Genomic DNA, 22,332 nt, shown 5'->3' with positions numbered 1-22,332 from the left:
ACAAATGTTTTAAAATTGTTATTTGAAATACGAAAAGATCTAGAAGTCTTGATTTTATTAATCTTATATAATGGAGAGAACTTTCAGATATGCTACTAAATGTTCAATTATCACGGGCAGTCTTAATAAAATAATTTGACGTTGATACCGACGGTCCGTCTAAATAAAAGAAAAGTCCTAACGTAAATCAGATGTATGCTTGATTTCCCATGGTAAGTCCTTCGTTCCAATCAAACGTTTAGCCTGTGTGTCATGGGGAAGAGTAAAAGTCAGAGGAAGGCAGGTTCCGGATTTATATTTAAAGATGTTAAATGATTATTTATCTAGTTTTTGAAATTATTATTATCATTATTTATGCGTGTGTAAAAGGTCAAACTGAAAGCATCATTGGGGTAGAGGAACCAGTTTTGTTTAAATGTTGTAATACAAGTATTTTGACCGGTCTGAAACGTTTGTGGACGGCAATCATTAATTAGATAAATGAGTTTCTTTAGACACTTGGGGATACGGAATGACTTTCATCATTTTTACGAAGTGTCTAGATATTTCAGAATGTATATTCATAACATATTTCTGTGATACTTCAACAAGTCAAAATGAGTACCATAACATGCTAACAATAGCAGCACCAGTTATTGTGTGGTTGAAAATTCAAACCTGTTGGTTTGGTTGGGGCGAAACGTCCACTTCTTATCATGACTCACATTAAAACGTTAATTTAGAGTTAACTCTGATGCTGCTGCTGCTGCTGCTGCTGCTGCTGATGATGATGATTGTTCGTGTCTCCATCTCCATTACTCTTCCCGTTTCCGGGCGTTGTCCAATCGTCAATTCTCAGGCGATGTTGTCAGAGAGAGTCTCCCGAGAGAAACTGGCTCTCCAATTTGAAAGTCTTACATGATTTGTCATTTGCTATAACCCATCTGCCGGAGTTAAACTCTATCAAGTCATAATGCTTGTGATCAACAAGGTTATATATACTGATGTTGAATCATTCATTTTCGCGGGGATTTCTTTTCATTGATTTTCGTGAGTACATTTAACCCGCGAATTCATAAGTCTTCGAACTTTTATAATGAATGTAAGAACATTTATTGAACTAAATTTATCCATAAAATCAAACGTCCACAAAATACACATTTTTGATAAACCGCTAAAATTGAGCCCACAAAAATATATGATTTTACAGTATATCCACTTTTTAAAGGAGATTGATCACTATTTTGTCTTTTGAAAAATGTGTTGCTGTGCGGCAGCCAACGAACTTTACAAATATATTATACAAAAGGACGAGAGAGTATAACGCTATCTGATGGTTCTGACTGGAATTCCAAGAATTTTTCAAATTCTGTTGTTCGCAAACAACAATTATACCTCTGTTGCAAGGTGGACTTTTGAGAAACATGTCAATTTTCACTTTTGATAATACTTTTTACAATGTATTAGGTGATATTTGTCCTAGTGACAAGCAAGTATATATTTGTCGTACTAGCGTGGTCGTGTGTTAGATAACATTAGATCACATCGGTCCTATTGTCATTACCTGGATTACGTAAAGGTCAGACTCCAGTAGCAGCCATGCCTCGTGCTAATACAAGAGCACAAATGTCAAACATCAATATCTTCACATCATGCATCTCGGACAAGCATGTCTCCACGCTGTCAAACTTTGAATTCCATTCCATAAAAAAATTTCAAGACCAGTTATTATCTCCGCCGTTTTCCGTTTTAATAACGTAGTGTTCTACACGTGTTCCTGTTTATATGTGTGTATGTTATGACACGACCGCTGTCTGCCCTATTATAACACTAAGTAAAAATCTGTTGAGGAGGTGCAAGAACAAACAAAGGAAATATTCAAACGTCGACAAATCAGAGAGGAAAACTAGTCGGTTTGTCATCCTTATTGCACTATGTATCTGTATAAAGACGAATTTCTTAATTGCTGATTATCACGTTAAAACAATACAGTAGAGAATTCGTGGATATAAAATCGGAGTCCGACAATCAAATATGATTTAATTGTAAGTTGCATTCTTCTTTGGCAGCCTTTATAGTATTTTCATTTCATTTTTGTTCGACATGAGCGAAAAACCAAAACGAGTTAAGATTAATTGTCGAAATATAGAACTTGTATGAAATCCAATTTTCTATCATTATCATAATTTCCACTGCATTGGTTAAAAACACCGACATTTAGGGCTTTTTGGATGTAACGTTTTAATATTTGTTTGGTTTTCACATCTGTACGGTATTGTGAAATATCATTATCTTAAAATGTGGTTAAAAATTTGAATTTGGACGAAATATAATTATATAACACAATTAGTATTTTATTTATCATATCAATAATAACATCTTTGATATTGTTGTTGATAAGTGCACAAGTTGAACGTAATGCCGATATATTTGTGCTATCCCTTAGTCTAGTACATGTCGTTGATAACATATAAAAATGGATTAATACAACCTTCTAGTTTGTTTTCCAATCCTCAGCATGCATTGTTTATCAAACAACTGCTGTGCGACAACTAATCAAATAAAATCATTTAAACTACATTGTAACATATGGGAATCGGTGCCTGGTTTATCATCTATGTGGTGATATAACAGTTATTGCATTCATGCATAAAACTTGACCACATTCTTAATACGAAAAAGGAAAATATCGGAAAGAGTTTAAATTTAACTTGAGCAAATAGTAGTTGTACGGTCGTTATAGTGATGTCGTTGAGAAATATTCTACGCTTTGTGTGACATGAAGCTGGACGTGTTTAATGCTCGTTAGTTTGCCTGTTGGTTCTGTTGTTGTATACCTTGTTCTCATTTGAGAACCTTACATTACTGACTTGGATTGACAAAGATTTACATGGCGTGTGTCGTCGATGAAACAAAAGATGCTTACTCTTCTGGAACATCTGGTTTTATTCTCCTAATACTTTTCCAAGTGTCTCCGTGTCAATTTTATTTTGTTCATATTTTTCACTAGTTTTATTGACTATGAGTTTGGATTACGATTATGTTGACATTTTGATATTTTCGTTTTGTTTAGTGATATTATAACTGATGAAGATAAGCCTAGATAGTTGAAAATAATAGCCGTACATTTGTATCGAAGTTTTCCTTCATCCATGATATAGATTAACTAGGATTTTACAAAATGAGACACAAGTGAATAGAACTTTCCATTAATCTTGAGAATTAGATAGAGTATAGTCAAATAAACAAACTTCGTTATTTAAGTAGTTTCATCTTTTTCGCACTTGTTAGTAACGATGAGAGCTTAAATTGTTGAAACTTGGTAGGCGACTAAAGAAAGTCCAGACTTGCCGAAAAAATATACGCGTGGTTTGGTCACCAACAACAAAATTCAATGAATTTCATACTTTTCGATAACAGATGCTTTTAAAAGAATGAGAAGCATATGAGTATATTCCAAACAGTGCCACTGTTCGAAATTATCAAAATATGGCATGCAGGTAACAGCAAACCCTGGGGATGATCCATCAGCAGTGTCTAAATGAATATTGTACAAATGGGAAGAAAGCAACAAGCGAAAAATGAATGTATTTATTTCTATGTAACAACTAACAATTTGATCAGACATATTTGATGAAACACAGCGGGTTAATCTGATCAGGACTGAAGACATCGGCCTAATGAGAAAAATAAATATGACATGTAGTTTCAGGTCACGGGTAATACGCAATATGATTTTAGCTTATGATAAATGTATCTCCATTACCGCATCTCCAAACAAAGGTTATTATCATTACAAAAAATTCATTGATTTTTTTTTCCTTTCTGAATACCATTCTAACAACATTATAAAAAGACCTCATATCTTATTTCCGTACAAGGTGGTAGCCATCAAGAATAATGTTCTTATTTAATAATCTGATAGAACATTAAGAATATAAAATGTTCAAATTAGATCGAATAAAGGATGCGTTTTGTGTATACGTTGTATTAATTACAGGTATGAAATTCATTGATATACTTCAAATATAGATACACCTTTGAAATATTAATATTGTATTTTCAATTAGAAATGATTTTTTAACATTTTGTTTTTATTCAACCCGACATAAACAACGCGCGTAAACCATTAAAGGAAACCATTTTTTACGACCACACGTAGTTTAAGATTGTGCACTGAGAGAAATATAAAAGCACGCCAAATGTATACCTCAAATGTTGATGCTGCGATATCATAGCAAAAGTCTGCAAATAATAAATAAAACAAATAAACAAATAAATAAATAAAATGATCTTAAGATATGATGTCACTTGTATTATACATTGCATTAACAAGAGACAACGTCGTTACCCTATTGTGATGATGTCGTTACCTGCTTGTGATGACGTCATTACCCGATTGTGATTACGTCGTTACCCTATCGTGATGACGTCGCTACCGATTGTGATGACGTCGTTACCGATTGTAATGACGCGATTGTGATGACGTGATAGTAGTTTAGATAAGTCTTCCTTCAGAAGAATAATCGAAATTAAATCCCTCTGCAGTGAGGTATTTTTATCACACTCCGAGAAATAGGATTTTTGTATCTGACATTCATTTCTTTCTATATTTTTTTCTGTACTACGTATGTTATGTAATGTGCTGTAATTGGAGAACATAACCGGTATTCACAATTCAAACAAAATAATAAACAAAACATTAACACACACACACCAAAAAAAAAAAAAAAAAAGAAAAAAGAAAAAGAATAGTTTATTGAGCTTCAACAGGCCTCTGAATACATCTTAGCTGTACGAAGGGTTACCTCCCGTTTGTCTTTTTGGAAAGTCATAACGCTATATATCACACAGGAATATAATTTTGAAAATCTGCAGATTTATTTATATATTTCAAATACTTCAACATATGAATTTAGTTGAAGAAACAGCACACATAATTATAAAAAAATAAATAGAATTAAAAAAGTAATGACCATGTGGTTACTGTTTGGTAGTCTAACGACGGAATATTATATAATAAGGCTCTTTAGCATGGATTAACCCTTAATCCCCAACCCCAGCCCTCCTTCCCCTAGTCACTAATGCCTTTAAACGGTGAGTAATTGGATATACCTGTTACGTGACAAAGGTACGACTTCAACATGTACCACCTGTCTACCTACTGTTACCACGTGTAATTGATCTGTATTGGTTAATTACATGTATCAATTCCGGCATCTCATTTATTTGTTTTGTTAATTACATGTATCAACTCCGGCATCTCATTTATTTGTTTTGTTAATTACATGTATCAATTCTGGCATCTCATTTATTTGTTTTGTTAATTACATGTATCAATTCTGACATCTCATTTATTTGTTTTGTTAATTACATGTATCAATTCCGGCATCTCATTTATTTGTTTTGTTAATTACATGTGCCAATTCCGGCATCTCATTTATTTGTTTTGTTAATTACATGTATCAATTCCGGCATCTCATTTATTTGTTTTGTTAATTACATGTTTTGTTAATTACATGTATCAATTCCGGCATCTCATTTATTTGTTTTGTTAATTACATGTATCAATTCCGGCATCTCATTTATTTGTTTTGTTAATTACATGTATCAATTCCGGCATCTCATTTATTTGTTTTGTTAATTACATGTATCAATTCCGGCATCTCATTTATTTGTTTTGTTAATTACATGTATCAACTCCGGCATCTCATTTATTTGTTTTGTTAATTGCATGTATCAATTCTGACATCTCATTTATTTGTTTTGTCATCACATTTAATCTTACTTCATATTTCAAGTTCCAATTTTGTGAACATGTTTTCAAATTAGGTATTGAGTTAGATCATTGATACGGTTCCATAGTCTTGACTTGTTATAATGCCAAAATTTCCATTACTCTCAGAATAAAACGTAAGTGTTAACGTACCTTATCCAATAGCAATCCAGGTTTTTCCTGCAATAAGACATATAATTACAAAATGTTTCTATAAATAGAGCAAACGCAATCAGAAAAAAAACATATTCAATTTTTTAATATTTAATATTAGTGAGATCTAGTTTAAGCGGAAAGCTTAAAATTTAAGATAATAAGATACACAATAATGTGTAATACTTCAGCATTAACCAAAACATTCCTATTTGGTACTTCATTTTTTTCATTCTATTGTTTTAAATGCGAAATTAATTGAATTATGGGACAAGTGCACTTCTCAATCTGGAATTTGATATTTTTTTCGATGAATTTTGACTCTCCTCAGTTAACTCATAGGTTTCAAAATTTAGGCCCTTAGAATCACTGACATGTCATAGGATGAATGCGCTTTATGATGCAATTTTTTAGGGTCTGCTGTATCTAATTCAAAATGTATATTGAAAGGTGTAATTTATTTGATGGGTTTTTTTTGTACATTATTTGAACAAAGGGACCATTTCGTCATTATTTTTTGTAGTTTCATTGCTTTTAAATTTTTTTCATACTCTAGCGTTGCTTATACGAAAATATTTTTTTTTCTTCCAGAATCTGATATCATTCCAATATTCGAAACGTAAAAGATTTGCCATTCCATGAATTGATCAACTGGAGCTTCAGCTTGTTAAAACCAAAAACATGACTGTCTACAAATTGGTCGCAGATGCGATAACAACATACATGTATAGTAAATAGTTGTGTGTGACTAGCATGTAGTAATATCATTTTACCTGACGTCGATGATGTTGTGGTAGCTGTCGTCGTTGTTTGTTGTCCTGATTTAAGTCATTCAACATAAAACAAGTAAACAAATAAAGAACGTTACAACAGTCATTCCATATATCACTAGTTTTTCCAAAGAATAATTTTGATGAACGTTGACAAAAACTTTGACGTCAAAAGCAAAATCTTTGTGGCCATTTAACGATAAGAGCGATTTGTTTACCTGATGTTATAGACTAAGCATACATTACCTGATTGACAAATAACACCAGCATCTTCCGAATGATCGCAATCTCCATGATCTATAGGGACGAACGTACATTGGTCTAGGTTGGTTTCCTGTCCACTGCACTGGGTTTCATCAAGATAAATAGGACCCACCCCACTACCGAACCTAGCCTTGGAGGTATGAATGGCTGATCTTCTGTGTAGAAGTATGTAGATATTTGTAATGAATGTTTGTCGCAAAAAAGTCACATGTCACTCAGTAAAAGAATAAATTTGGTTCAATTTGGACATGCATATTTCACTCAACAGATCTTGTAATTAGTAAGTAAAGAATCAACATGATGTATAAAAATCAATACAAAAGCTGGTTCTCTTTATTAAGGAGACAATAAAGTATCTGTCCTAATCGTTTTAATTTCGTTCACTTACGAATCATATCCCAACATTCTGCATACAACTTTAGCATCGTCATCGTCCCATGCATCGTCACACACTGTTCCCCACACACCATTGTATAGGACCTCCACCCGGCCCTCCATTGCGTTTCTGCCATTTACTAGTCGAACTCTGAATGTGACTACCGAATTGAGAAATTGTAAGAGAATACCAATATGTTAAAAAATCGTAACCCTACACTAAAGTTTCTCAGATGAGATCCAATCTGTATTAAATAAAAGTCTAACAAAGAAAACCATGTGATATCCGGAAGGGTAAATATCTTAGCGTCTTGACATAAAACAGGTCTATATATGTAAATAAGTAAGTAACGTTTTGTTCTTCAATAAGAATCGGGTTTATAACAACGGGTATCGAAGAACTTCATATTACACAAGGAAATAAAATACTTCTTGATGAGACTTTGTATGATAACGTCAATAAAACTTCCCTTTAGTCTTTCCAACAAAAACATCATATGGAGACGGCTTTGTAGGACTTGTTTATTAATTTTCATGGCAACAGCAATGATCGTTTTGAAACTGGCCTTCTATGCAGTTCCTGGTGGCTACCTCACAAAAAATCTATATGCAGTTGAGGGTATAAGTGTCTTGACCATAGATATAATCAAGATAGCACAGACCAGTCCGTTTATCGTTATCTGAGGTTATGTATGTCCATTGTTTACAGGCTGAGCTATCGTGGCCTTAGTGTTAACGGAGATAAAGAAGAACAAAAAACATACACAGCATAGACAAAAGAGCAGGAAGAAAATAAAGGAAGAGCGAAAGAATACAGATCACATGACTCCCCATGTCGGCGTTGAGGCAGCAATTGTTAAGGCAATAATGTCCTTAAGTATATGTTGATGACACTGAAGGTGACCCCATTAGACCCCCGAATTCAAGAAAGGTGTCCTTCACACTTAACCGATCTGTAAATTGATGATTTTACCGACAAAAAGTTATTTCAGAGATGAGGCATGTACTTGTTGTTGAAAGGTCTAAACCAAAACAACACACACAACTTTTCAAGAAAAAATAGTTGACAATATATGCATTGTATGATGGATTGGTGTAAGAAGATAAAATAATTAAGATATTTCAAATTACTTATTGGAGCAGCGGTTGTAGGTCTGGACGTAGAGACGGCTGAGGGTTTCCGTGTCGGAGTTGTTTTACCTGTAACAATAGATGGTAGATAGTCCTTAATATAGCAGTCAGTCATTAGCTCATTTGTCAGTCGTTAGTCTGTGCTTATGTTTAGATTAATATAGATATGGGTCTTCCGAAGGGGTTATCGAGACACCTAAATTTACACAACCGCTTGATTTAGATCTATTGTATTTGTTTTATGTTCTATGTAAGTGATGTAATTCATGTAATATTTGTGTCTTGATAAAGGGACAGGTTGCCTCGAAAATTTGACAATTCGCTTGTCCGTATTGTTGCTATTACTTCATTGACCATATATACCAAAAAGATTTTTAGTCAATATGATATACTTTGTTCTTTCATGAACACCAATAGTATATAACAAGAAAATTGTCCTAGGTTTTTGCTTGGTTTATTACACTGTCAACATCCAATGTCATCTTGAGGTGATGTATCCTTGTTGTAGTTGTGGCTAACATTCGGGAGACCCATAGTATGTCGTCCATGACATTGAGGATAAAGTGTCTTGCACAAGAACACAATCCCGTCAGCACATACTAGTTAGTTTCTCAGCTTAATGAGAAACACAAACAATAAGGGGAAGAGAGAATCGAACCACAGCTCGGATCTAACCAAGTTGTTGTGGCACTAGAAAGATCTCGTGCGTTATAATGATGTAATGATTCAATAACGTCACTAGATACTATGCTTAATTTTTAAAATATCGTCTCAGCGAAGAAAATTATTGACTTGTCTGGACAGTATGAATCCACACAAAAATATGAAAAGATTCATTGACATTACATGAAAAAGCACGATAAATTGTGTAGACATACGGCTTTCTCCAGACAAGAAACATGAAAAATAGGAAAACCGTATGTAACGACTGATAAAAATTGTTGAAATTTCAAAATAAAATAAGCTTTCTGGACGTTCTTACTATCGTTAAAGATTTCTTGATAAGATGCATCGGAACGGCAGATATCTTATTCTTATGTACTCTGTTATTGCGGAATTTATATTAAAGATTACTTAACATTATTTTACATAATTAATTTACATAGACGTGTGTATTTGTACGCATACTACAAAACATATTCGCTTGCTTATATCTGTTAGTGGTATGTGAAAAAAAGTTAACCTACCTGAAATGGTGCAAGTCGTTTCATCACTGTTATCACCACAGTCGTTGTTCCCATTACAAACGTAAAGTAGAGGAATACACTTTTGGTTGTGACACCTGTACTCCAGTATTGGTATACATAACCCTGTAAAATGATTATATAAAAGCATGTATTGGGTAAAAGTATTGTCTCCATGTAACGTATTTCACGGTACAGGTACCCGTAAGAACTTTCGACTTGAACTTACCTTCAAATATCACTGACAAAATCATGCGTGATTGCTAATGAAAACAAAATATGCAGAATATGAGAATTGTAATTTTTTTTTTTTTTTTTTTTTTTTTGTTTTAAGAATCGGAATATTATATCCTGATCTATACCACTATTTATTTATCTGTTTAATCAAGGATTGTACTGAACACATGCGAATGAATAGCAAATAAATCTTTGAAAAGATAGAATTAGATACAGTAAAACCAAATAATGACTTGGACTGCATCACCACATAACTACTTCGTCATGTCCGTCTAGGACGCGTTAGTGGTGCTACCAGATTCTAGAATTATCAGATACACGAAGATTATGAATTTAATTGAATTATGAAGGTAGTATACCTCCATTTTAGATTGTTCTTTTTTTATTTTTATCACCTAGGTTGCCTCATAGACTTCAAAATGTACCTTAGCAACATTGCCGAGTCCTAGAAGGACGAAACAGCAGTATGATGCAGTTTAATTCAAAATTTGCAACTCTGAATTTGTACTTAAAGGTACTATTCATTTGAATGTCTTTAGTACAATCATGTAAAAGATTATTATATATTTATCAGAGAAGACAGCTACAGTAGTATTGATTAAAGGAAACCTAGAATATTTGAACAGTGACAACGTCTTTGTCTATGATTTTAGTATCGAAAGTGTCTAAAGATGTTTTATTCCAAACCGATTCCCATTGACATAAGTGATGTGATTGTGGTGTTAAATAGGTGAAGTCAACCACATTAATGCTACAAGGGGAGAGAATCAAAACGGGACGTAGTAAAGCATGGGAAATTGATAACGTATGAAGAGATACTAATGGCATACCATCCTTGCAACAACCACGGCCATATGAGGTCGGGTGTCAAGCGGGACACATACAGTGAAAAACCGAGTAGGAAAAGAAAGGACCAGATCGGAGAGAAAGGAAAAGATAAAGATAACTGAAATTTCAGATGATGTGATAGGAACAGGAGATTTATCTAGTTCTGTTAATTCCTTTCCCTTTCCCGTAGAAGAAACGAAATGGACTCAAAATTCAACGATATCTACCTTCCATAAACATGCAGCGGAATAGCCTGTTCTTGAAACCCCCGGATTTCGGCCATTATAAATTTCAAGTTTACGTTATTAGCATAATACACAGATTTGTCAGCTTTAAATATTGATATCACACCATCTGCTTAGAATAATTATTATACGACCTAAAATTTATTGCACAATGCTCCATACTCGGACTGACTACTGTATTTCTTCTTCAATATAAATCCGTGATATTATGCATTGTTTTCTGTAAATCGCTGTAATATTGACCCTAACATCTATTCTGCATTGCAATGCAATCATTACTTTTTCTTATCGTGCACCTCTTTTCTGATAAAACAGCCTGTAGCAAAAACTGGAGCGATAGATAATGTTGCTTTCGTTAATGAATGAAATAGTAAATTCCACATTAAGTTTCTGTGACCAAGTTTAAAAACATTATCATATTAGATATAAAACTTGTCTGTGTCCTTCCGTATTTTTTTTACAGAAAAATATATTACCATATTTAGGAAAACCTTGAAAAAGTCCTTTTATTTTAACACATTTCACAAACAGCTCAGGTAAAGTTACATTGATGAGCGTCGTCACTTACATGTGTGATCTACAGGAGAGTGGGCACTTACATGTGTGATCTACAGGACAGTGGGCACTTACATGTGTGATCTACAGGACAGTGGGCACGTCACATACATGTGTGATCTACAGGACAGTGGGCACTTACATGTGTGATCTACAGGACAGTGGGCACTTACATGTGTGATCTACAGGACAGTGGGCACTTACATGTGTGATCTACAGGACAGTGGGCACTTACATGTGTGATCTACAGGACAGTGGGCACTTACATGTGTGATCTACAGGACAGTGGGCACTTACATGTGTGATCTACAGGACAGTGGGCACTTACATGTGTGATCTACAGGACAGTGGGCACTTACATGTGTGATCTACAGGACAGTGGGCACTTACATGTGTGATCTACAGGACAGTGGGCACTTACATGTGTGATCTACAGGACAGTGGGCATCGTCACATACATGTGTGATCTACAGGACAGTGGGCACTTACATGTGTGATCTACAGGACAGTGGGCATCGTCACATACATGTGTGATCTACAGGACAGTGGGCATCGTCACATACATGTGTGATCTAAGTGATCTACAGGACAGTGGGCATCGTCACTTACATGTGTGATCTACAGGACAGTGGGCATCGTCACATACATGTGTGATTTACAGGACAGTGGGCATCGTCACTTACATGTGTGATCTACAGGAGAGTGGGCATCGTCAATTACATGTGCTATCTACAGAACAGTGGGCATCGTCACTTACATGTGTGATCTACAGGACAGTGGGCATCGTCACATACATGTGTGATCTACAGGACAGTGGGCATCGTCACATACATGTGTGATCTACAGGACAGTGGGCACTTACATGTGTGATCTTGGGCATCGTCACTTACATGTGCTGATCTACAGAACAGTACAGGACATGGTGATCTGGACAGTCACTTACATGTGTGAGACAGTGGGCATCGTCACATACATGTGTGATCTACAGGACAGTGGGCACTTACATGTGTGATCTACAGGACAGTGGGCACTTACATGTGTGATCTACAGGACAGTGGGCATCGTCACTTACATGTGTGATCTACAGGACAGTGGGCATCGTCACATACATGTGTGATCTACAGGACAGTGGGCATCGTCACTTACATGTTTGACCTAAAGGACAATGGGCATCGTCACCTACATGTGTGATTTACAGGACAGTGGGCATCGTCACTTACATGTGTGATTTACAGGACAGTGGGCATCGTCACATACATGTGCGATTTACAGGACAGTGGGCATTGTCACATACATGTGCGATTTACAGGACAGTGGGCATTGTCACATACATGTGCGATCTACAGGTCAGTGAACCTCATCTAACTTATATGAATCGAAGATAATAAAACTGATCACTCACCTTTGTGACCTACAGAACGATGAGACTTTTTACTCACCGGCGTGAGCTACAGAACAATGAGATTTACCACTCACCTTTGTGATGTACAGAACGATGAGACTTGTCACTCACCTGTGTGAGCTACTGGACAGTGGAACTCGTCACTCACCTTTGTGATGTACAGAACAATGAGACTTGTCACTCACCTGTGTGAGCTACTTGACAGTGGAACACGTCACTCACCTTTGTGATGTACAGAACGATGAGACTTGTCACCCAACTGTATTAGCTACTGGACAGTGGAACTCGTCACTTACCTTTGTGACCTACAGGACGATGAGACTTTTCACTCACCGGTTTGAGCTACAGAACAATGAGACTTGTCACTCACCTGTATGAGCTACTTGACAGTGGAACACGTCACTCACCTTTGTGATGTACAGAACGATGAGACTTGTCACTCACCTGTATGAGCTACTGGACAGTGGAACTCGTCACTCACCTTTGTGACCTACAGGACGATGAGACTTTTCACTCACCGGTTTAAGCTACAGAACAATGAGACTTGTCACTCACCTGTGTGAGCTACTTGACAATGGAACACGTCACTCACCTTTGTGATGTACAGAACGATGAGACTTGTCACTCACCTATATGAGCTACTGGACAGTGGAACTCGTCACTCACCTTTGTGACCTACAGGACGATGAGACTTTTCACTCACCGGTTTGAGCTACAGAACAATGAGACTAGTCACTCACCTGTGTGAGCTACTTGACAGTGGAACACGTCACTCACCTTTGTGATGTACAGAACGATGAGACTTGTCACTCACCTGTATGAGCTACCGGACAGTGATACTCGTCACTCACCTGTATGAGCTACCGGACAGTGATACTCGTCACTCACCTTTGTGATTAACAGAACGATGAGATTTGCCACTCACCTGTATGAGCTACCGGACAGTGATACTCGTCACTCACCTTTGTGATTAACAGAACCATGAGACTTGTCACTCACCTGTATGAGCTACTTGACAGTGGAACACGTCACTCACCTTTGTGATGTACAGAACGATGAGACTTGTCACTCACCTGTATGAGCTACCGGACAGTGATACTCGTCACTTCTGTCGCCACAGTCGTTATGGCCATTACACAACGATGTTACTGATACACATCTCCTATTGTGGCAAGTATACTGGTAACTATGGCATTGGCTTGAGTCTGTAAAACAATAATAATGTTAATATATATAGAAGATGTCTGTTCTTCTGCAGACGACGGTTAGTTTTGAATTGATAATTCATCGGTCCCCGCTATTGAAGTATGTAATCAAAAGAGAAAGGACTTGACAAATAAATGGGAAAATGGCACATCATGATATTTTGCCAAACATTCATATTTACATAACGAGAACATTTTTTTCATTTAGGAGTACGTATAAACATTGAGAGCATTCTGCCATGTCTTGAGACAGGAAATTATCTTAAAAGTGAGTAAAGAATGTATATCACATTGATGCCTTGATCCCGTTGCGTTTACAACATAACAAAATACAATTTGATTTAGGTTTATTTGGCGTTACAGTAAAATGCCAATTATCGAGTGTTTGTTTAGCAGTTAAGTAAAATGCTACGGGTAAAATCAGCATCATAAACCTTTACTGACTAGTAAACATTGGTAAGACGTACAAAAACATCTTTCCAGTTAAAGCTTATCAAATGACGTGATATGAATTCCAATGAAAAGTGGTGCTTTGTAAAATCTGTCAAATATTGCAAAAGAAAGTGTAATTGTTTAACCGTTCAAGAATGTTTTTAAACGAGGGATAAACAGATAACATGCGACTGGGGTTTTGGTAAAATTTATTAAAATATATTGGTATTTTACTTTATAAATATTTTCCCATTTGTAATAAAAAAAATTCGGATTTTTAATTTCGGTCCACGCGATGGTATATCTCCTTACGTAAGTATTTTTCTACAGGACGATACAGTGTATAACATCATGTTGACTTCATCAAAGGTCCATGACGATCAACATCATTGTAACTTAGCTAAGTTGATTGTTCTGTTTGTACCATCAAATGAAATTGTGGTAGGATGTATATACAATAAGATATTTATAATAGACTATTGAATATTTGTTGTTACAATAAATTATGTTTTAACATTAAAGAAACATTATTTTACACGATAAATGATAAATAGGCTACGACAAAACAGAAAAACAAAAAAAACACCAACCCAAAACAAAAAAAAAAAAAAAAAGGGCGTAAGCTTAAACAATTAATGAAACATTCACGAGTACATCAGATAAGATATTTATAAGCTTACTGACAACAAAGAAAATACCGACATGTCGACAGAGTTATAACTCAATCCTAAAGTCGATGGAACTAGCTCAGAATATTATATATATTCATACCCTGTATTTTAGGAATCATAATTCAGTTATGCTGATTCTTCATACAAACCTGTCTGTGCTACATTCAAAATCGCCAGGATAGTAATAAAGTAGCTGGTAAAATATGTCATATTTGAGTCGTTGTCAAATTTATAAAGGACGCAAAGGTCAATTCAGTTCTAAATGATCATGCCTTATCTTTATCGTCAAAAGTGACAATAATCAGTAAAGTGATATCACGAGTTATTTAGTTATCTAACTGTAAATGGCAGCTTATTGTTTTTATTCTATATTGTAATTCTGCATTTGTACTTTGATGGAGAAATGTTGATAGTTAACTACCTCACACTTTGGAATCATTTTTGTGACGTTACGGGATTGTGGACAATGTTAACATGTTTAGTTTTATAAGTATAACACGAAAAGGATTGGTCAGCAGACCACGCGAGAGGATATTTCTTCCATCAATAAGATCGTCATTTTCTTTTTAAAATATTAAATGTGCAATATGACACTTATTTTTAGTAATATCATCTATTTTAGCGATCCGTAATAAAAAATATTCTTCATATCAATAATATATGTGTATAACATTTAGTTCATAGTCGGACTTAAGTGGTCTCAAATAGATAACAAGTCATTTTACGAAGTTCATTGAAAATTTATACATGGAAGGATTTCGCCAGTAAAATACTTCATATGTTTTTACTTTTGAAAGCAAACCGATATCCATCTTCTTTTCTTATCAACAAACCATACAATGTCTTTGTTTTCTGACAATGACAAAATATTTAAAAAGAAATATTTACACAGAAACCCCTGTACCAGTAAAAGAAGAAAAGAGACCAGGTGTTCTGGAACAGTACGCATCTTATGCTTTATCGACGACTTGCCATGTAAATCTTGGTCAATGCAAGTAAGTAATATCAAGTAATCAAATGAGAACAAGGTACAACAATGGAACCAACAGGCAAACTAAAGAGCAGCAGGCATTTTCAGCTTCATAAACAAATAGAATATTCCAAACCAAATTGAAATTGAAATCAGGTTTATAATACAGCATGGTGGAAATCTGTAGAGAATGTAAAAGAGTTTGTCGTATCTTTTCTTCCAATTCTGGTGGGTATACACGAAAGACGTTATCACACTTGTGTATAAAAGACAAAGACAAGTAGAAGTAGAGACAGATATTTGCTATATAAAGGCACAATTTGAGTAAAGTATGGTTACGATAAAGGCTCCCTTATCCTAAGAATGAACGTGCGATGGGTGTTTTGCATTCCAGGGGCTTTGTTAGGATGAGTGGACTCAGCCTTTCCGACTAGACAGTGAGCCTCGTAGCCCATCTGTTGCATTTGCATGACAGTGAGCTTCGTTATTCACATGTTTAAGTTTTGGAAACGTGAGCTTCGTTATTTTCCGATTAGAACTACTCATCTTGAAGCTATGGGTACAGCATATTGAACCTCGTCACACACTTGTGTGATGTAAAGGAAAGTCTGTCTCGTTACTTGCATATGACAGATACCGGATCGTAAGACAGACTGTGTTTACAACTGAACTCGTCATTTACCTGTGTGAACAAATGGACACTGAACTCCGTATCTTATATATATGTATATGAGGTACAACATAGTGAGTTTCATGACTCACTAAAGTGAGCTAAGGGGCAATGACACTCGTCACTCACATGTACACGGTACAAGGTGGCTCACTTTGGAGAGCTACAGGACAACGAAACTCCTTAATTATGGTACCGATATGAACTACACGGCAGTAAAGCTCGTCACTCACCTGAAAGAGCTACAGGATAATAAGCCTTTCCTCTCACCTGTATAAGTCACAGACAGGCTTCTTTACACAACTGTGTGAATTAAAATGTGTAAGCCTCATTATTGGTCTTTATGCGCCACAGAACAGTGAGCCTTGTTACTTAACTATATAAACTACAGAACCGATAGACTCGTCACTTACATGTGCGATCTACAGGACAGCGAGCCTCGTTACTTACCTTTGCAACCTACAGGACAATGACACTTGTTACTCATCTGTGTGAGCAACATGACAACGAGTCTCTTTACTCACATGTGTAATATACAAGACAACGAGACTTGTCATTCACCTTTGTGAGGTACGAACTCTTTACTCACATGTGTGATATACAAGACAATGAGACTTGTCATTCACCTTTGTGAGGTACAGAACGATGAGACTTGTCACTCACCTTTGTGATGTACAGAACGATGAGACTTGTCACTCACCTGTGTGATGTACAGAACGATGAGACTTGTCACTCACCTTTGTGATGTACAGAACGATGAGACTTGTCACTCACCTTTGTGATGTATAGAACGATGACACTTTTCACTCACCTGTGTGAGCTACCGAACAGTGATACTCGTCACTTCCGTCGCCACAGTCGTTATGGCCATTACACCGCGATGTTGATGGTACACATCTCCTATTGTGGCAAGTGTACTGGTAACTATGGCATCTGTAATTTGAGCCTATAAAACAATGTTTTTGTTTGTATAATGTTAATATCTTTATATGATGTCTGTTATTCTACAGAAGACGGTTAGTTTCGAATTGATATTTTATCGGTCTCAGCTTTTGACACGAGTTTATCAAAGAGAAGGAGGGTTGACAGATAAATGGAAAATGGCACATCGGGATATTTCGCCCAACCAGTTCATATTTACATCACAAAATCATGTTTTATTAAGGATTACGTATAAACATTTTGAGCATTCTGCCATGTCTGTAGACTGACCAGTTTTTACCAGTGAGTAAAGAATGTACATTACTTTGATGACGCCGTAGATTCCAAGTCCGTTCCGTTGCGTTAACTAAATAACATAATACAACTTTATTAAGGTTCATTTAGTGTAAAATATCAATGCTCGAGTGTTTGTTTAGCAGTTAAATTGCTATGGGTAAAATAAATTTAATCGTAAGATTTTACTGACCAGTAAAAGTTTGCGTAGACGTACAAAACATCTTTCCATTTAAAGCTTATTTAGCGAAGTAAAATTTGTATGGAGAATGGTACTTTGTAAAATCTGTCAAATATTACAAGAAAATATAATTTTTTAACCGTTCAAGAATGTATTTAAATGAGGGATGTACAGAAAACATTATTCTTGCTTTTTGATAAAAATTAACAAAACATTTTGATATATTACATGTATTAAATATTTTCCCAACACAAAAACAAAAACCCCAAAGAAAAGACAAAACCGCGAAAAACTCAAACCATTTATGAAACATCTACGAATACATCAGATGAGATATTTATAAACTTACTGACAACAAAGATAATACCGATATGTCGACAGAATTATTACTCAATCCTAAGTTTATGAAATTAGCTCAGAATATATGTAAACACTGTATTTTAGGAATAAATTGAATCATAATTCAGTGATGTTGATTCTTTATACAAACCTAACTGTGTTACATTCAAAATCGCCAGGATAGTAATAAAGTAGCTGGTAAAATATGTCATGTTTGAGTCGTAGTCAAATCTATATAGGACGCATTTCCCACAATTCAGTTCGTAATGACCGTGTCTTATCTTTCTTATCGTCAAAAGTGACAATAATCAGTATTGTTATATTACGAGTTAGTAAGATCTATCTATCTATCTTCCCAGTGGCGGTGCCGTTGGGGCGCTACAGATGACCTGTCGACCAGCCCTCTCCATCCCTCCCTGTCTTCCGCACGTTTGACCGCCTCGCTCAGCTTCAATCCTGTCCATTCTGTGATATTGTCTTCCCATCTCTTCTTCTGTCTTCGTCTCTTTCTTCCTCCTCCGACTGTTCCCTGGAGTATTGTCTTGGCAAGCCTCTCTCCTCTTGTTACGCGGCCGAACCATTTTAGTTTGCGCCCCTTGGTTGTGGTGGGAAGATCTTCATAGGGATCAATGGCTTGCCTTATTCTGTTTTTGACTTCCTCATTGGTTATGTGGTCTTGTAGGAGATGCCAAGCAGTCTTCTGAAGCATCTCATTTCTGAGGCCTGAATCCTCTTCTCTAATTCTACTGTCAGGGTCCATGTTTCACAAACATACAGGAAAACTGAGTGGACAAGGGAACCACTGAGTCTTATCTTTGAGCTGAGCTTGATTGCCTTGTCCTTCCAGATGACGTTCGACTTAGCCAGTGTTGCAGCTATCATTGCAACTCTGGCTGGTACTTCAGGCTTGGACCCCTCATCTGAAACTATTGCTCCAAGGTATTGGAATTTCTTCACGGTTTCAAGCTTTTCTCCGTTGGCAGTGATATCAGTCTGGATTCCATGGTCACTATTTGTCATCAGTTTTGTTTTGTCTGCACTGATTTCCATGCCGTAAGCTGTAGGGGATCTGTCTAGTTGCCTGACCAGGTTCTCCAGTTCTTGTTCTGAGCGTCCGAGACCGTCAATATCGTCAGCAAAACGCAGGTTTGTGAATGGCCTGCCACCGATGCTGACTGTTCCTTGGTGGTCTTCAAGTGCATATGTCATAATTCTCTCAAGGAAAACATTGAAGAGTGTCCCGCTGTGGTTCGGAACCAGTCTCCAATGTCCCCGTTGAGGTAAACGGCACTGCTGGTTTTGTCGTATAGGTTCTGTATGACGCGAATGGTGTTAGCATTGATGTTGCAATAGTTCATGGTCGCCCAGAGTGCCGCATGTCACACTCTGTCGAATGACTTCTTGAAGTCTACAAATACGTGGTAGAGTTCTTGGTGTTGAAAGTATTTCTCACACAGAATCCTGAGGTTGAAGATCTGCTCATTTGTGTTGTGTCCTGCCCTGAATCCTGCCTGTTCTTCAGCTATAATTTCTTCAACCTTGGGTCTTAGCCTATTCAATATGATCCTGAGCATCACTTTGCTAGGATGACTTATCAGGCTGATGGTGCTGTAGTTATTGCACTGTTGTAGGTTGCCTTTCTTGGGTAGGATGAACATTAAAGACTGGGTCCATTGTGTTGGTCACTCTCCTGTGCCCAAGATCTTCTGGCAGGTTGCATGTAGCACATCGATCATGGCCTCATCCCCTGCATGAACTGGGATGTTATCAATGCCTGCTGATTTTCCTTTCTTCAGGGACTTCACTGCTTCCTCCACTTCTTCTCTGAGGATGGGGAAGCTGTCTGTGTCTGTTGTCAGGGGGGTGTTGAGCTTCTCTACGTTAGTAAGATATGTAACTTTAAATGGCAGCCTATTGTTTTTATTATATGTTGTAAATCTCCATATATTGTTATCACTTTTGTGACGTCAGGAGATTGCAAACAGTAAACAGCTCATTTCAACTCCATAAAAAGCGTTATCCAAACAATGAGTTTAGCTTAATCAAACAAATGTATTGTCCTTATATATCTCCTCATGGCTACTGGGTGTATAAAGTTTGGAAATATACCATGCTAATTCGGAAAATCAAAACAGAATTTTTGTTCGTAACCCCAATAACGACACGTTTCTGACAAACGTCATGAAACCGATATTGCAATGGTTCTTGATAGTGTTTGTCGTGTTACACGATAATTATCAACATTAGTACAACGGATTGTGTTAACCTCGATATTACTGCCTGCGTCGGTCATTATCACCGAGAGGTAACTACCTATACGCTTTTAGTCAATGTATGACGTTTAGTGTCGTGTCAGTACAACATTGACATCATATTATTTTTTTTTGTCTTGTATATCCGTGCGTTGAGAAACGTAACATCAACATGTCGATAAAGGGACATCACAATATTTTATATTAGAATGTTGAGAAACTCAGACGAATTGAGTTGAACCATTGTGACTTTTGGACGATTTCTTTTGTTTAGAATCACTTGCCTTTGCCTATATGGATGGAAAATCACAATGGGATCCTAATGCAGCAAATGACGTCCTTGGCATCACAAACGAGGACAAAACAACTACATGATACTGTTTAATATGTATTTGGCTATTGTGTATCTATTTCTATATTTCCGTTGAACGATGTTAGTCTTCTATAATTTTACATTTTCTAAACCTTTTCTCGGCTGTTTTACAACACGAAACTCGTAATTGAAATAAAAATGCTTATTTAATGAAAGTTATATTTTTGCTAGGTTTGGATAATACTCTCCGTTCAGATTTACATGTTGTGATAGAAAATATGGGTTTAACTCCATATAACAGTTAGTGACAAAGATAATATGTTATTTCCCTCAGAAACAAGAGTTCATCCTGGCTTTTTGTATATCATTCTACGTTAATGGCGGGGTACAGTTACAATGTTAACGTATTTGTTTTTTACACGTAAAACACAAAAGAAATTGGTCAGCAGACAACGCCAGAGCACTTATTTCTTTCATCAATAAAATCGTAAATTTCTTTTTAAATAATCATATATGTGCAATGTGACACTTACTTGCATTAATATGATCTATTTGAGCAATCCATAATGAGTAAGATTATTCTTCAAATCAATGATATATATATGTATGATACTTAGTCCGTAAGTCATGGCCGTACTTTTCTAGCCTCAGATCGATAACAAATCATGTAACGAAGATCATTGATAGTTTATAAATGGACGGTATGGTCAATAAAACGCTTCATGCTTTTACTCTTAACAACAACTCATACAAAGTCTTTGTTTTCTGACTACACGCCAGTTTCAATAGTGACAAATCAAACAAAAAAGAAACCCCAGAACAAGTACAAGGAGCAAAAGACCAGGTGTTCCGGAAGAGAATGCAACTTCTGTTTCATCGACGACACCCGCCATGTATATCTTAGTCAGTCCAAGTAAATTATATCACGTTCTCAAATGAGAACAAGGTACAACAGCGGAAGCAACAGACAAACTAAAGAGTAGCAAACACACCCAGCTTCACATACATATAAAATATTTTTCAATAAATGAGATATGGCGACCACCTTTAAATTTTATCAACCTGCATCTTTTGAAATCCTGTGCTACGAGTTTGTCCCACAGTTGACGATTTCTTATACGAAAATCATAATAATAGGAATATATCCTTGAATGAATCAACTGTTACATTTAAATACTATAGACT

The sequence above is a fragment of the Ylistrum balloti genome, unplaced genomic scaffold (genome assembly GCF_031769215.1).
Source record: "Ylistrum balloti isolate Yb309-2 unplaced genomic scaffold, AGI_CSIRO_Ybal_v1 Utg370360, whole genome shotgun sequence".
In the NCBI taxonomy this organism is placed as follows: domain Eukaryota; kingdom Metazoa; phylum Mollusca; class Bivalvia; order Pectinida; family Pectinidae; genus Ylistrum; species Ylistrum balloti.
Note: the sequence above shows the minus strand (reverse complement) of the source record.